We start from the raw sequence: 19,188 nt of genomic DNA on the forward strand, positions 1-19,188 counted from the left end.
GGAGTTTTAAGTCAACCATTTTTAGCTGTTTATTTCAACATGCTCTACTTTTCGTCATGTCATAACAAATGTTAGTAAGGGGAAAGACACTATCATTCAGATGCCTATTATTATGACCTATAACAATTACTGATACTTTTAAAAGATTCATTTTAACTTTGATGATTTTTTTATAATATGATACAGTAAAACTCACTTATAACAAACTTGAAGGGACAAGAAAACTTAATGCACTATATAAGAAGTACATGTAGTTCTTTGTATAAAGGAAATGGAAATAAACATTGTCTGAATTTAATTATACATTATTAAACAAATGTTTTTTTGAAATATAATAATCAAAATACCTTGTGCAAACTTGACCTCTGTCAATAACAATGCTTAATTTATTCTGATTAATTTTGCTTTATGTTAAGACACAAATCTGAATTTGAGCTTGACTATTGATCTGGTGGAACAGTGCATTGACCTCTGACTTTTAACCTATGGGCATATTACTTTATTTCATTCTGGCGCAAATTTGATTTTAACTGCATCAAAAATATCAGAGAGAGATTGAAGGATGCAAAAGAAATTTTGTAAAGGACTATGTATGGTTTGTATCTTATCAATTTTGTAAGTATCAAGAAATAAATTGTTGTATTTAAAATATTTAGTACATCCCTGATTTAATTGGTATAAAAGTTAAGATAATTTTGTCGCTTGAAGTTGTCGTGTTAACCATCTGAAATATGCATATATAAGTTAAGGGAATTTAAGATTTTTCATTTTTGGCCTTTTTTATAGTTTTTGTGTAAGAAACAATAGAACAAACTTAACATTTATTCAGAATATGTATGTTCCTCAGATACATCTTAAGGAGAATATAAAATCTGTTCAAGGATGCTCTCTATGGTTTCTAGATGAAAACCTACCAGTAAAAATGGCCAAAATTGACGGAATTTCCATGGCCACATTTTCATAATTTTTGGATACAACGTTAACAGTTACAATGATACATAATTGTCTATCACACTTTTTGTATCAAGAATGTACTCAATATTGGATATTCAACAATTTCATTTCTAAATACATTTAGCAGGTTTTGAAAAGCTGATGAATTTGGGGGGTGGGGTGGGGGTCCAAAAATAAAGCTTCAAAAGCATACATACAATGTATCTAGTCCTTTGGTTATTATATTACTTATTACTTCACCTTTGTGCAAAAGCTGGAAAAACAGACAGACATATGAAAACTGTATTTCCTTTGGCTTCTATAGTTATAATATGAGTAGAAGATTAACAAACAAATACACAAGAAAAAAATGAAGTGTTAATTAGTGAACAGATGTACTTACTAGCTTTGCTTATATGTTGTGTTGTAGTTCACAAAGTATGGTTGATCCTCATCAGCTTTCCACAACTACAACAGGATTAGGGAATAATATCAAACAAATGAGAGGGCTTCAGGTAATGTCATGGAACTTGTACCATTGACCACCGTGCTATACATTAACAACATTTTATATCTATTGGACTCATTCACGTACCACATGATAACCGATAACGTTTGTGCAGGACTATTGTACATGTTTCTATTGGTGATGGAATGACATCAAATGACGTTATTGCAGGATAACGTCATTTCAGCGGGAAGATTACTGGTACAAAGATCGAGTTACGTTCCATCACCACTGGATATAATAGTCCCGCACAAACGTTATCGGGTATCACGTGGTACGTGAATTAGTCCCATTAATGCTTGTCTAAATGCATGCAATGAGCTGGAGCTCGAGCCCAATAGCATTTTTCCAGAAAAACTCATCATTGTTGATTTCTTTATGATGAGCGTGAGTTTCTAATAAAACAGAAAGTTGCAGAACTTGATACACTTACAACAATTAATGCATACAGACTTTAACCAAACTTTCAGTATTGTAGGCGCATGATGTCATGTTGGATCAGACTACCCTATTGTCGGTTATTTTTGCGGACCAAAATTTTCTCAATAACATCTAAAAACGAAAAATCGTATCTTAGCGATTTAAACTTTTCGGGATAAAGATTTAATGGTAGATATCATTCAACCATTTCTCAAGATTTTAAGGATCAAATTTTTGTGATCCTAGTAATTGTTATGTATTTGCTAATTCTAGCTATCCTAGGCCTCATGGTTATTTAGTATGACCGCGCATGATCAAGATCAGTGAAACTGTTCATTGATATACCCATGTTGTTATACCATGTACAAGCGCCTAGTAGACCTTGAATACAGGACTTAAGTTGGACCAGATCTGAGATATGAGTCGTGTTTACAACAGTAATGTCCCACAATAATATCATCCTCGCAACATCTTCAACTGAAGCCTGAGCGCTATCATAAAATCTAATTTGATGACTTTTGGCAGCAATCACTCCAGAATACCCAGTGTTCAGTAAGAAACATATATAATTGGCAACGCAGGCATTTTTATGATCGACAGATGTACCCCTGTATGTGCCTAGTTTACTGTTTATTTTAAGATATACTCCTAAATAGTTACAGCAACATCGCATATTATTTAGCAAAAACTAGTAACAGTAGTTTCTATCCCTTTGGTGTCCCACACAGCTCGGCGACACTCAGCGTGAGATTGTGATTGGCTGACAATCAGAGAACACCTGAATCTTTGCAAATGGGCAGGGCAAAACTTGATAAGTTTGAAATTTCGATCAATTACTATCAGACCATAATGTTTCTATTACAAACAATATTACAGTCATCAAAGATGGATGCAGGCAAAATTGGTAAGTTTCGGTTTTTGACTGATTTTGATGGTTTAAGAATAAGATGACGTTGACATTGCTCTTCGAAAGAAGATTTTAACCTGCTGTATCTGAAAATCATATCAGTTTACATCGAAAGTGTATGCTTTTAACGGAACAGACGCTAGAAAAATATCTCCAAGATGACCATAGTAAACAATGTGTTGTCAATACCAGATGACCGTAATATGAATTAGTACATCACGTGACAGAATACTGGATTCTGGTTGGCTACACAAATGGGTACTATTTGCAATAGTGCCCGGGCAAGCGGACACTATTAAAGTGGCGCAAAATTGAAAGTGAATGTATTGTGACGCCACCATTACATGACGTCACTTTAACGTTGCGCTTCAACCAAGACGTAAAGGTGGCGGACAGGCTGTTGTGTGCAGGGATGGAAGCAAATGTTGCTTAAAAGATCTACTATTTTCATGAAGCTGAATCCCGTTTTTATAGAATCCCATATTTCTGCGACAATTCATATGTTTTACTTTTAATGTAACGACGTCGTGAGGAAATGAAGATAGCGCGAGGTATCGCTTGACGTGCTTCTATTACGATGACATGAAAAACGGTTTCATGTCAGGGTGTTGTACTAAACCCATTATGGCCTGGTTGAGAGGGCACTATTGCCTCATAGCGGTCACACTTAATAACGACAACAAACGACAAGAAACGACAACACGTTAAATACAAGGAAAAGTTAGTGACAACACAAGATATGTTATTTAGTACATTAAAATGAATATTTCTACAAAGTTTTATAAAGATTGGTGCAAAAATGAAGGAATTAGAGCGATTTTAATATTCTGAAATCGGCCACTGGTCAACGATAGATAGAGTGACAAGAGGTTTGCCGTGACGGTATACCGACAACACAATATTTTTAATGCTATGATATGTGTTGTCTGTAATACTGGACATACACACTCACGAAACAGGTATAAAGTCTTCATTGTTATTCCAATCTTAATTAAATTTTGTACATAGATGCATTATAGTATGACAAATAACATGTCTTCTGTTGTCGTAAGGTTTTTAAAACAGTTTCGATGTTACAATGTGTTGTCGGTATACCATCACAGCAAACCTCTTGTCACTCAATCTATCGTTGACCAGCGGTCGATTTCAGAATATTCAAATCACTCTAATTCCTTCATTTTTGCTCCAATCTTCATAAAACTTGGTAGAAATATTCATTTTAATGTACTGAATAACATATCTTGTGTTGTCACTAACTTTTCCTTGTATTTAACGTGTTGTCGTTTGTTGTCGTTATTAAGTGTGACCCCCTCATAGTATTGTCTCATGATGGGATATATCGTGCACTATTCCATCCCTCGACAATACTATGAGGCAATAGTGCCCTCTCAACCAGGCCATAATAGATAAATATAGATGGTGTCGGGGCCAGAGTCTCTCTGGCTAACTAACAAACTGTGTAACTAATAATATCATCTTATAAATCTTATCTGCCTTCTAAATACATTCAGTGGATGATTCACAATAAAATTTGTTCATCTCAGTGTCGCTCTGTTAGGTAAGTTTTAGGTACCAAAATATATATAAAATTGTAGGTCCCTATATAGAACAAGTGATAAGTAATATTTCATTAAAACATAATTCTGTATTGGCCTTGGGCTACCAGTAATATGCTAATCATATTAATATAATTAGGTTTAGCTTATATTGATCAGGTAATCGTATGTCCTGATGGATGTTGGCCGAATCTGGGTCCCAAAAATATCTTTAAAAACTTTTCACTGTCCGTAATTGGTTCAAAAAGATGGCATTTCATATAAGAATTAATATCACACTAATTTTACCTTAAATTTCCATCTTACGCCATACAAGTAGAGAGTTCTTCTAAACTTCCACTTTCGATGTGCATGTTGTTGTGTTTTCAGTCTTTATATCCTTGATAATGTGTACGCAATCTTTTTACCTAAAATCTATAGCGTTTTAATGGGGCGAAGCGTCGTGTATCTATCACGTTAATGAATCGGAGCGAAGGAGGGAGCACTTGCTAGCTGGCCATGGGCGCACCCTGTCGAAACGGTCCGGCGATCACAACACGCCATGACTAATCGGCTAAATGCCCTTTCTACTTTCCTTGGCTTACAATACCAGGAAAACTCCACTTGTTAATAGATTGTAACGGGTTTTCACTTAAATATTGATTCGTAGTGGTATTATAGGCAGAGATGAACGGTCCAAAAACTGAGCGTCATTGTACCCAAATTGATCCCTAATAGAAAAAAACAACATTTGTGTTGTTAAAGTTTACTTCATTTTTCAGTGGTGATACCAAAGATGCATCATTTATTGATAATTACGCTTCGTTTTTATGTTATTTTCTCTGAAAGATAACTTTGAAATTGATAACTCTGTCTGAAACGTGTTAATCCCTAGAAATGTGGCCGTGCGACAATTACTATTTGTACTATAATTGCGTTTTTTCAAAGCGTAAGGCCACATCAAAGAAAATTTTCTTAAATAATGAAATTTAAGATATAAACTTGATCTGTACAATATAATGAAAAAATAACATAACCGATGGGAAGACTTAGTTCAGTCGAATCATTTGAAATGGGTTGATATTTCTAAAAATTTCCTTTACAGTAACGAAAAATTGTAAGCTTCAGTGGTTTCAATATATATTATAGCAGATTCACTCAGCAATTTTACTTTGACATGATAATTTCAGAAAATAGTAGCATTGTTAAAAATTTAGCTATCTTTGTTCACAGAGCTAATGAAGTTAGATATTCAATATGTATAGGAGAAACACCGAAAACTGTAGATTAGTCAAGATAATGGACAATGCGAGGCCCGAAGGGCCGAAAATTGTTCATTATCTTGACTAATCTACAGTTTGAGGTGTTTCTCTTACTTAAAACATGGCTATGATGTCATCTTTTGTTGTCCCCAGTACTTTATTTAGACTATTGTTCAAGTACTTGTTCTGTCTGTAGATTAGTACACCTTTCACTGTACATTAGTTTACCTGTAGCTGTAGATTAGTTTCAACTATTAGTTTCAACTAATCTACAGTTCCAGGTAAACTAATGTACAATGAAAGGTAGAGTGACACTGCATGCAGCATTGTAAAATTGGACAGATAAATAACAAATAAATGTAATCAAATTCAACATAAATGTAATAGAAAACGTCAATAATACATATTATTACATATTTTCTGTTTTATATCCAATCAGATGAACCGCAACGCAAGAAATTACTCCTTGTGTTGAAAATCAAGACTCTTTAGTATTTCGACAGCACAGGCATTCCTATAATGATGTTTTAATTTTAGATAGATATGTGTACTTTCTTTCTTTGAAAATTGATTCGCACAGGTGTACATGTATGTTCGAAATTGCGCCCGGTTTCGTCGCAATTCCAAATATGTTCTGGGCTGGTTGTCAAGTTAAAGTGTACACGGAATGGTTTGGTATATAAGGCTTGATAAATGCGTCTTTGGATAAAATTTAGAATGGAGAAAGTACGAGTTTCATAGCGATTACGGTATTAGAGATAATGCGACCTTTCTCTAAAACACACCTGAAGCCCCAAGCCATTGACCCCGATTCGGGACCCCTGACCTGTGACGTCACGAGGACAACGGGACCTATTCTACTCGCATAAGATAGCGAGGCGATTTTTGGTGTCTGCCATCTAATATAAACTATCTGTTTGTAAATATCAATTTTGAAGACACAAATACCTGTGTTCATGTCCGATACCTATTTAATATTATCCTTAATCACAGATATGAGTTTGAAAAACGCTTGAAAACAGGGATTTATGCCATGCATACATGTATATTGATGTACCTGTCTTAGATAAATGAACATCTCTACGCAATTATTGCATAATTTTACACAATAAAATGTTCATAAAAATCCACGTACGTTGTATATCTGCGGTGGTTGGAACCACATATATGTGAATATTATATCAAGGATTCTTGATTATGTTATCCAAAGCCCGACTCGGGTCTTTGAATGTGTACTGGTCAAACCCGCTTAACAGATTTCTGGCTTTTTTTTATAAAACCTGCCCATACGATTAAGTTATGATTCCAAACAGAATTTTTTGCATATATGTAAATGCATCTACATCTGAAATCGATCTATTTGTTTTTTGACGAAATATATTCAGCTTACATATAATACAGTACACTCGACGACTTGTTGATATTTCGCTCAAGTTCATTCATTAGTGTCTTTAATTGAAAAATAAATCATGCACGGGTCAGACGAAAACAATGAGACTGAAGATGTCTATGTGACAAGTCTAATCCAAGAAGCAGATATCAAATACAGAACAAAAACAGAACTGTCATTCCGAATAGCCAATGTCGTACTGCGTTAATCTCTATACCTGTATACTGCAGTAACTAAACCGCGTGGTCAACCGAGACTAATGAGGGGGCTAACCATATTACGTAAGAAAGGTGGATAGTGACCTGTCACGCTTTGTTGATTAGCTCGCGTCAGGTGTCAAAAGTGAGATCACAGGTAAGTTAGCGATGGACCATCATGTAATTGTTGTATAATGTAATATTTGTTAACACTTAAAAATCCCTGGTTTACAGTAAAATATACCGTTCTAACATAACATATAACAAGTGTATCAATTACTAGATGTACAGTATATATTTCAGAAAGACTTAAAAACCGTTATACTGATCGCCAAAGGGTCTTCGAGGCAAAGGCAAAGTTAAAAGGAAATCCTGACAAAACTCTGGTAGTTGAGGCCCTGACGAAACACCGCCAACGCCTTGTAAATGTTCTAAACAAGAACCGCTATCTAAACAACATCAATGCGTTCTGGACCAGGGATGGCCAAATCTACGCCAAGAAAACCCAGGACAGTAATTCTAGAATTATGGTTCGAAATGACGAGGATCTCATTACGCTTGGTTGTGTTATCGACAACCGAACTCCGACTAACGGTGGTAGTCAATAAACACTCCAAAATTTCTCTAAGATAAACTAGACTCAAAACATCTTCATGTTTAACTGTCTATGTTCAGTGATTTAGGATTCTATTGTTCTAAAACTAGCCCTTTTTCATGGCAAAAACCACTTATCGAAAATGTCACTAAATTATATGTATTTAATATCTAAACTGTCATAAATTTGATTTACCAAACTATAGTGAAACATACTGTAAAATGTCAAGTGTTCCCAATCAGAATATGTGTTTTTTTAAAAGCATTATTTGAAATGTTCCCAATCATAGTTTTTGCATGTTTTCCTTGCCAAAATATAGAGTGTTATGGAGTGGCAACCACGGTCTTAATGTGCAACTTTCAATATGACAAATTTATGACAGTGTTTCAAAACAAAATATGAAGTTTTCTGGTGAAATATAAAGCTCTCCTTGGCACAAATTACTTAAATGTATAGATACATGCATTTTAAAAATTGTATGTAAATTGAGAAATATTCCATATAAAAACTGGGCTTCCTTTCATCATGTAAATTTTCACTAGTAAGTTTTTAACAATGTATACTGCGACGTATAGTAAATTACCCCTGTAATTCAAGGATTTTTTTCCCGTATAGAATTGTTAAAGTATGTTGCAGTATCATTGGGATGTTGTTCTTTTTTATTTTTATTCTCTATCTGGAAGAGTTCTAAACATATTAAGTAGTGCATAGCATTTTTTTTTAACTATAAATTTTCTGAACCTCTAAACTCACAAATGCATTTATAGCAAAATTTGACTATAAAAAATGTACATATTGCAGTTGTCTCATATACGTATTGCAGTTGTCTCATATACGTCCTTGGCTTTACTGAAAGCCATCTTGATGAAAACGTCTGTACCGATGATATTCTTTTATCGGGCTTCCATGCACCATTTAGACTGGATAGAAACAGGGCGGGGGTGGAGTCATTGTTTACGTTAATAGTCTATTGAAAGTTGACCGTCTAGATCATCTTGAACACCCGGGTGATGAAGTTATTTGGATACGAGTTATCTTGCAACATACCAAAAATTTTATTTTATGTACTGTTTATAGATCTGAAGTTTCAGCTGCGGCTTTTTTGGGAAAATTTACAAACCTCTATAGAAAATGCTCTAGATATTTCACCTAACATTATTATTACTGGTGATGTTAATGTTGATTTGCTCAATGTTGCACCAAACCATATTCTTTTGGATATTATGAGTACTTTCAGTTTAACAAATGTAATCAATGAACCTACACGGATAGGTCAGACTAGATCAAGTTTGCTTGACCCAATTCTTTTAAGTCAGACTATATCTTGTATTGATTCTTCTGTAATAAATATTGATAGATCGATAAGCGATCATGAAGGTTGTATAGTCAGTGTAACTTTGCCATGCGCTTTTAAATCTGTTTATAAGAGAAAAATTTGGTTTTATAAAAGAGCCGATTATGTCAAGTTAAATAATCTTATATCGCAATACGACTGGCGTGAATCTTTGCTTGGTAGTGGGTCTGTAGACAATGCGAGTGAAACTTTTACTAATGTATTCCCTCTAAAGAAGTTACAATTAGGCCGTCCGATAAACCCTGGATGACTTCTGAGCTCAGAACAAATCTAAGAATCCGGGATAGGTTACATAAAATAGCTAGAAAATCTAAGCGTTTTCAGGATATTCTCAATTTTAAAAGACAACGAAACAAAGTAAACAATATGAAAAAGTATCGTCGTTTAAACTTTTATGAAAATGTGCATGGTATAATTGATAAATACTTTACTTCTGACCCAAAAGCTTATTGGAAGTTAATCAAACGTTTCAAACTGCAAATATTAAAGCTCGGCAAGGCCTCGGGTCATGATGGTATCAGTCACCATATGTTAAAACATGTTTGTAATACTATTAGTAAACCACTCGAGATACTTTTCAATATGTCTTTGTCATCTGGCATTTATCCGAAACTTTGGAAAATGGCAATTGTTATGCCTTTATTTAAAAAAGGTGATATACATTCCGTAACAAATTATCGTCCAATATCTCTTTTGTCCACTGTTGGTAAAGTGTTTGAACGTGTTATTTTTAAACATATATTTAATTATTTCATGGAAAATTCATTATTTTATAAATACCAATCTGGTTTCCTCCCAGGACATTCCACTGTTTATCAATTAATTGAAATGTACCATAACATTTGTTTATCCCTCGAAGAAAGAAAACATACATGTATTATCTTTTGTGACATTTCAAAGGCTTTTGACAGGGTGTGGCATTCTGGGTTATATGTAAAGTTAAAGTCCTATGGAATTGGAGGCGAATTATTAGTTTGGTAGTCAAAGAAAGCAAAAGGTATGTGTTAATGATACCTTTTCAAGGTTGGGAAATATTGATGCTGGGGTTCCACAAGGTTCCATCCTAGGCCCTCTATTATTTTTGATATACATAAATGATATTGCAGATGTTTTTGACTCCGCGTCGCGTCTTTTTGCAGATGATACCTCTCTTCAATGTTCTTCCTCTTCTTGTCTCGAAATTCAAACAACTTTAAACAAAGATCTTGAATCATTAAACACCTGGGCAAAAACATGGCTAGTGTCTTTTAATCCAGATAAAACCGATGTTCTTTTTATTTCTAACAGTAATGAAATAAATGAATTATTAGAATTAGAATTTAATGGTAATATTTTAGACTTTACCGACCGTCATAGGCATTTGGGTGTGGTATTCAATTCTAATTCCAAATGGGGAGATCACGTGGAAGCAATATATTCTTCAGTAATGAAAAAGTTAAATGTGTTGAGAAAATTGAAATTTTTAATAAAACGTGACGCTTTGCTCAGAATTTATCGCGCTTTTATTTTACCTGTATTAGAATACGCATGTGAATTATGGGATGGTTTTTCAAACTCTGACTCGGAAAAATTAGAAAAGTTCAAAAGGAAGCTGCTAGAATAATAACCGGTCTTCCCTCTTATGCAAGTATCGATTCTCTATATTTTGAAACTGGTTTAGAATCTCTATCTTCTAGAAGGAAAAGGAAAAAACTTCATCTTCTCTATAAAATGCGCACAAATCAAACTCCTGATTTTCTTACTTCTCTACTTCCTTCTACCGTTCAAGATCAAGCTGCCTATCCATTAAGAAATAGAGATGACTATAGAATTCCGTATTACAGACTTTCATCTACAAACACTTCTTTTCTACCTTCTACTCTTCGCTCTTGGAATAACTTAAAAAACTCTGTTAAGTCAGCAATATCATTGAGCCTTTTTTTAGAAATTCACTAAAACCGGTTTTTGAATCTTCTCCTTCTTACTTTGGCATTGGTGACCGGAAGTTAAATATATTGCATACAAAACTTAGACATCAATGTAGTTCCCTAAATTGCGATTTGTTCAGGATAAACCTTGTGGAAACTCCATGCTGCAACTGTGGACATATTTGTGAGAGTGTACATCACTTTTTTTTCGAATGTAAAAATTATAATGTTGAAAGGAATTTGCTATTGGAAAGCCTAAATAATATGAATTTAAATGTTCTTATTGATTTAAATTTAATCTTGTTTGGAAATGAGGATCTGTCTCTGGAAACGAACACAGAAATATTTTTATATGTTCAAAACTTTATTAAATTAAGCAAAAGATTTTAATATTAGACGAATACCTTTATTGTTATACACCTATCAGTTCTTTTCGATATCTATTTTGTGTATTTTTGTGTTATCTAGAAATCGACTTAAATCACGTTATTTTAGATATTATGGCAAGTTGGTACTAATTGACGATTGCTTATGGATTTGATGGAAGACCTGAACAGCTAGGAGAAAGATTTTAGGAGTGTGATGGACATTCTTTGAGAGGGAAGGCAAAGAACGAGATAATTAGTCCAACTGTTGCCGCAAATTATTATTTATTAATTAAGTCGATTTAGTATTACAATTTTAAGACATTGAATTTTCTTCCTCTCCTTACTCCCCTCTCTCTCTCTCTCTCTCTCTCTCTCTCTCTCTCTCTCTCTCTCTCTCTCTCTCTCTCTCTCTCTCTCTCTCTCTCTCTCTCCAAAGTGTTCTTATATACTATTTAATCATATTTATATATTTCATTACTTTGCATATCATGTTTGTATTCGTTCTGTATTTTGGAAAGGGTGGCAATATAAGTTGCATAAAACTTGTACCCAATCCTTTTGTATATATTTGCAATAAAATATGTTAAATCAAATCAATCAGAAAGACTCATTATACGTTTGTCTTGTTTATATGTTCTGGTTACACGTAAATGTATTTTTATAACAAAAACTACAAAATTATCTACAAATGGCATGTCGAGAAAGAACAATGCAAATATAATGCTCAATGTCAGAATTTTGATATTTCTGATAGTAGATTTCGGATATCCATTTTTTACTCCCCTCCTAATTTATGTCTATGATATCTACGTGTATTGAACTATGAAATACATTTAAAACATTTTCTTTTCGTTATGTTGATTCTTGAAATCAGAAACATACATACATATATATTTCTGTTGAAATCCATAGGCCTAGAGAGAGATTTTTTTATTTATACAGAAACATATTCAAATGAATAATTATATAACCATCATTTTTTCTAATTCGTCCCTTTTTAGATCACATTATGAAAATGGAATATTCCCGAGGTTTGATAATTTAGAAAGTTGTTAAAACAGAGATAAGATCTCTAGTTAAATGTACCAGAAACATAAATAACGTATACATGTTTCCGCTTATCTACATATGTATTTAGCCTGATTTCAGTTGTAATATTTCCTATTTTATATATAATTAAATCGTCAACATAACTGTATACTGTATATATATTTGTAAAATTCTCGTAACCCCATTTCAGGAATACATATATGTCCCCCTTTTTGCTATAACCCCACTACCAAACACCTCACTGCCGTTGTCCTCGTGACGTCACATCCGGTTATTCCTCAAATCAGCGTGAGCGGCCGATTCCCTGATTAGCAGTCATATACAGGTAAAAATCGAGCACTTCGGAGGGCTGTATCTCGGTACTGAAGCGGCCGATTTTGATGCGGTTTTCAACATTCTTGTCAGGAGATCAAACAGAATAACATATCTAAATATTATTTTCCGTTCCGTGTACACTTTAAGATTGTGCAGTACCTGGCCGAAGTCGTCCATGTATTTTTGGACCACAACAGGGTTTAGCATTGACGCTCTGGCGGAAGCCAACTTCTCCGGTTTTCGAATTGTCAATTCCGTGTGCCTTTTTTTGAGTCCTTCCCACCATTGTTTAGAGGGTGTAGCCTTCTTAATGGGTTAACTCAAAATTTTGCAGAGGTCACTCGTCCTGACCAACAACTGTTTTCTACTAAATCCTATTCCCTTTAACACTATGAACAATTTTGTTTTCGATTACTTCAGGAAGGGCAGGCTTTCGACCGGAATGAGTATCCATCGCAGACTTTTCTGTAACCCTATCGTGCAGCGTTGACCTAGGGACGTTGAACATTCCCGCTGCCTTTCTTAGGGACATTGCCCCACTTTTGACCTGCTGTTCAGCCTGCTGTAAATTAGCTCGGTTGTATTTCATTTCAGGCCCCCTGTACTTAGTTTTAGTTTTCTTAGGCATCTGAAAGAGAAATATATACAATCATACAAACATTGATATAATGATATAGATATTGTACAGTTTTAGTCCATTCTTCAAAATATATTTGAAACGAAAGCGCTAAGGATTTCATCTAATTTTCATTTTTTTGTTTTATAGAATTTTGGTCTGAATGGATCATGCATATTATATATATCCATGTATTCCTGGTACATTTAAAGATGTTCCGCCGCTGACAAATGGTATTTTTTCACTATCAAAAAAACACCATTACCACCATTGAAAAGTTTGAGCTTCTAATTTTACTTCAAGTTAAAAATATGAAAAACAATTAATTGCATCCCGAAAAAAATCTGTGTCACTATATCCTATATGGAATGAAGTACGGAATGTGCATGCACCAAAAGCGAAATAAATTATTTTATATTATTTTTTGTGTTAATTAGACATATATATACACGATTAAACACGAATTATTGTTCAAATGATGGATATCATTTATGCTCTGTCGGCAGTGGAGCATCTTTAATATCATGTCGCATTTTACTTTTATTATCTATATGCGTTCCCTTTCAAATGTTAGAATCATACATTAAATACTATTACACAATAAATACATGGCCTAAATATAATATGTAATTTAAACTTACCTCGGTTCACTCTTCAAATCACTGGCACTGAAACGATGTTGACCGTTTTTCACCTTGAATTTTCCCGGGAAGCAGACACGGTGTCAAGTCAAGTGATGTCAGAGAAAAATCCGATTGTACCGTTATCGGTGCCGGGTTTTAGTCACGCCCTTTTTCAAAATCGTTTCCGGTTTGGTCTTGGTCGCACATGCGACTGCATTCAATATCGAAAAAAACAACAAAACAAGGAATATATGGAATGAAACAGCGCTTTAATACCAGACGTCCGAGTTTATATGCCTGTCCGAGATTACATGGATTACCCCTATTAATTAGACTGATGATAGAGCTAAGCTTTAAATAGTAATTGTATATATGGGATCATAAATATATGAACAATTATAGAAAAAGTAAATTTAGTTAAAGTTCCGATTTAAACAATTATACTTGTCACTAAATAAGCCCTAACCATACACTGTATCTAAATATCTGGTTACACAAACCAAGGATTTATAACTTACAAATCATTGCACAAAACTCATACATGTAACTTTTGCAGCATAGAGGGAAATATGCCACAAAAGTAGTTTTATATTTTTATTTACTTTCTGATGTACCATGTTTAAAGATGGTCCACATCTTACAAATGGTATTTTTCTCTGTCAAAAACAGGAGCAGAATTAGTATTTTTCATGAGTTATAAAAGTTACTTAAAATTACATTTTACAGCTTTTGTCTAAGGAACAATAAAGCGCAAACTGGAACACATTTTGTATTTACTCAGAATATGTAGACACTTTACGTACATCAACATGGCAAAATACAAACTTTGTTCAAGGATGCACTCTATGATTTCTAGTTGGAAACAAAATTAGACAATAAAATCCACTTTTGCGTATTTTTTAGTTGTGATTGAGAATACATATTTCAGAGATGAACTATACATTTGAAATTCAACAATTTTATTAGACATGTAAATCACAAGTCACAAGTTTGTTGAAATTTTGACGGTTTTGGATGCCAACAAAATGACACAAACCACACACTATAGTATAGACATAAGATCACGGCGATTGTCAGGTGGGTAGGATTAAAAATGAAATTCCTCTGTATTCGTCGATAGAAGAGGCGATGAAAAACTAAAACGATCGGGTCTACTATTCCAATTTAACGTGTTTGTGGGATCAAGTTTACCACTAGATGTAAATAGATGTACGGGTAATCAAATCTGATATTGATTACCTGTCAAGTTTGGACTGGAGATTCAAAGAATAACAAGCAAATATCAGTCTCGACAGTTTAATTAAAATCAAATTTCAGAAATGAACGAAATTCTAAGACACCATTAGACAATTTAGTACAGAGTAGTTCGCCGTATGAGGCCATGCATAATATGAGAGCATACCGTGCATTTAATTGCTTGCTTGTTAAATTAATTTTTAACCTCCACACTGGTGGTAGTGTCGTGCAATATAACCCGTGGAAGATGACCTGCACGGGTCCCGAAATTTAAAATAAATTTCCGGTTTTCTTCCGCCTGTGTGTGAAAACGGCACTTACGATGTATATGTTTGTTACCGATCTCTACAACGTCTAAGATTATATATGGACGATCTTAAGAAAACATATTCCACGAGGACACGTGGCGGTCTACAAAAATGTTTATTTCGCAGCGTTCGACACAAAATGGGAAACTATTTTTAAATAGAGTTACGTTGTTCCCCCTCATCCGATATTCTTCATTGACAATAATACAGCAGTTATCTCCCTTACAACATATCATTAACAACACTATTACAGATACTACAATCTGATCGATAGGGGAGTGATAATAAGGATCTGTATTTTGACCAGAATGAGGAAAGGAAAATACAACTGTCACTAAAATAACTTGAGACTGTATGTTATTGATTCTTAATACGCACTCTAGTTAGGCACTTTAAGTAGCACATATAAACGCGTTTGTAAAGTCCTTAGGTAATAATTTGTTTGTTTGTTTGATTAATTAACGCCTTATTAACAGCTATGGTCATGTAAGGACGGCCTTCCATGTATGTGGTGTGCTGCGTGTATGGTATGCGAGGTGCGTGTTTTGGGAGACTGGCGAACCAGTCGTCCCACTCCCTGTATGCTGAGCGCTAAGCAGAAGCAGAAACTAACACTTATATAGACTTTGGTAAGTATCGTCCAGGGGACAGAACCCACAGCCTTCCTCCAAGGGACGAACGCTCAACTCAAGACCAAAAGTGAGGCGGCGCCAAGAGAGGCATTAGGAAAGACAAAGTCAGTTAGGAAGAAGAGAAAAAATAAGATCCTACATTTAACGATCATGCAATAGGGGCAGCAATCCTTCTTCTGCCGACCAGCATAGCCCAGCGTTGTCAGTATAATGTGACCGGGTGAGGTGTGTTGGTTGGTGTCTTCGGCAGTATACTTCAGTGATATAGCACTATAAAAGGACAAGAGTTCCTCTATACAGGAAGACACAACATACAGCAGTCATCCACGGCACCGCATGCATGGGAGGTCGTCCTTGCATACCCCTGGCTGTTAATAGGACGTTAATTAACCAAACAAACAAAAGGTACATGTATATTCGTGTTGTCTCCTTGTGAAAGTGGTAGTCTTGCACTTTTTTTCAGTGCTACCTCACTGAATTATGCCGCCGAAAACACATAATAACCACACACAACCCGGTCGCATTATACTGACAACGGGCAAACCAGTCGTTCCACTCCCCTTATGCTGAGCGCTACTTGGGAGCGGAAACTACCACTATTATAAACTATAATGTGTGTCGGCCTTGGGACAGAACCTAGAGTCTTCTTCACAGACACTCGATAGGAGGCCAAATGTGAGGCGGTGTCAAGAGAGACATTAGAAAGAGGAAATATTAGATCCTAAAATAAGTTGCCTTTTACGATCATGCAATAGTGGTAGCAGGTGCTCTAACGCCCAATCTGCAGGGTCATTGCTATACACATTCATTAGTAAGTTTGAGTTTAACGGTTCATCGGCAGCCAAGATTTTTCTAAATATATTCAAGCAAAAAAGTAGACAAGTGCGTTCTTAACAAAATCGAGTTTTCGTTGGAAGATAAAGTTGTGGATTGTAAAATAATTTTTCGGTTAAAATAGAACAACAATCATAACAGAAAAAGCAATAAAAAGATAACGTTATATGTTGATAACATTAAAACCCTACTAAACAGCCCGATTTTCTTTAAGTACATAAAATAACATCAAGTCTAACAACATGAAAAGAGTTAACATGTGCTCTACAGTGAGAGAAAGTTTTAGTAAACATTCGAAATATTCAGATAAAAAGTTTTTGTATTAAAGTGTTTTGGGTGTTTCTTGATTGCAAACTCTGAAGGACTTATAGAGAGTCCGAACAGGTAACTACCATGTCAATGCGGTGTCCGTCGATGTGGTCAAGAGCCAGATTGATAGCACATGCTTTCATGAGCCATCTGGAGGTTGAATGGGTGACAAATGCATAGCATGCTACGGCAACTTTCTCGACATCTTGTCAACCGTCATTATGGATCTGAACATGCACCCCGAAAAGGATTTGTTCTTCGAGTAGTGGTGCACTGGACTTTGCCCTCACATTTATAGTTAAGATGTCTATCAGGTGTTTAATTGAGCCATAGCGATACATCCGACACAATGTACTCGGTTATGGTTTCCAGAATTAATTTTAGATTTTGTAGAAAAGTTGTTATTCTTATGCCAAAGATGGTGCGGGCTTTTGATTTAATTCTGTGTTAAGATAGTTCGATATTGTGTGGTGAAAACATGATTGAACGCGGGGATATCTCTGGTTGGATTTCAGTTGTGCAGCATACCAGCATACTGTAAGGATTGTTTCTTCCCTGGATCATTTAGATATGATTCATAAGCTACTACATGGATACTTTTCACAGGCGTTGTTAGATCAGTTCCGAGTAATCCTTGATCCTAGGCAGGATCAAGCATTTTATGGTACGCAACCTAGTCAGTATTGAAAAAGAAGCGGGAAAAACTTAACTAAATGCCAAAAATGAGGCATTGTCAATGACGAAAAAAGACAAGGCCACCCAGTGATAAGCAAAATAGTTTACATGAAGATACCTTAGGGTCAGCTGCATATTGAATGCTATTCAGAATATCCGATTTTTTCTGCGCTCATGGTAATTTCAGATGTCAAGATCAAAGGGTGAAAATTAATATTTTCATTGTATAAGTCATAATCAATTAAAAATTAGAATAGAGAAAACATATTTTGCAGATTTTGCCTGTAAATATTGGGTTTGTGAAGTTCAGTTCAGATAACCGATGAAAAGTTCAAAAAGTAGGTCACAGTGACTTAGTTAAGCATTTATTCTGTTTTAGCAACCTTTAATATTCTTCCTGAAAACTAGGTTTTTCGCCCATTTGATAGCTTGAAATTAATGTTTAGTACTGCATAAGGATCTTGACATGACCTGCTTAAGATGATTACATCCTAGGGTCACATTGGTAAGGTCACGTGCATAAATTAGGTCATATTCAATGAATGGTATCATCTGTCCACTTCCCAGGTTTAAAGTAGGATGTAAAATTATTTAGACTTGTTTCATGAGCTTTATTTCAAGCAACGCCTTCACTGAGTTAGGATATTAGAATTATGCCTGCTGCCCCACTGCATGATATTGAAAGGCGACTAAATTTGGAATATTAATTTCACGGTTAATATTGAGATGAAAATTATTTAAATTTTACAACCATTTCAAAGCTTTAGAGTAATATTTAGCACTTGATTTGTATTTTGTCAGATCTCTTTAGATTACTACATCCTAACGTCACATTTGCTGGGTCACGTGTATATATAAATTAGGTAACATTCAAGTGAATGTTATTGTCTGTCAAATAAGTATCTTCTGGATTTTCAATGTTCAAGTGTTTAAGCTATTTAAGTTTGTTGTAAGAGAAAATATTAAACATCACATACATTGCAAGTAAGATGTTAGAATTGTGCCTGCTTCCTCATTACAGAATCGGAAAAGGCGACTAAATCTGGGATCTCACTTCTAGAGGCTACGTAGATCGAAATGAATTGGATTTCTGTCTCAAATATCATAGAGAAGGTTTCTTTCTCATGAAAACTTTCCTGTCACTACAAACCAGTTACTTAATAGTAATACGATACTATTCTCTTACGGTGAACACTTTTCTAATATTCAATTAA

General features: G+C 34.7%; 1 protein-coding gene across 1 annotated transcript in view; it reads right to left on the reverse strand.

Moving 5' to 3' along the window:
* LOC138317541 (uncharacterized) overlaps positions 1-4,707 on the reverse strand; it is a 32,030-nt gene extending 27,323 nt beyond the window's left edge. Inside the window, exons 1-2 of the mRNA XM_069259291.1 lie at positions 4,613-4,707; positions 1,337-1,401 (exon numbers count right to left, since the gene is read on the reverse strand). The gene's annotated coding sequence lies outside the window, so the exon portion shown is untranslated. The remainder of the gene's footprint in view (positions 1-1,336; positions 1,402-4,612) is intronic.
* Between the last annotated feature and the right edge of the window lie 14,481 nt (positions 4,708-19,188).

This window comes from Argopecten irradians, chromosome 3, assembly GCF_041381155.1.
Source record: "Argopecten irradians isolate NY chromosome 3, Ai_NY, whole genome shotgun sequence".
NCBI lineage: Eukaryota > Metazoa > Mollusca > Bivalvia > Pectinida > Pectinidae > Argopecten > Argopecten irradians.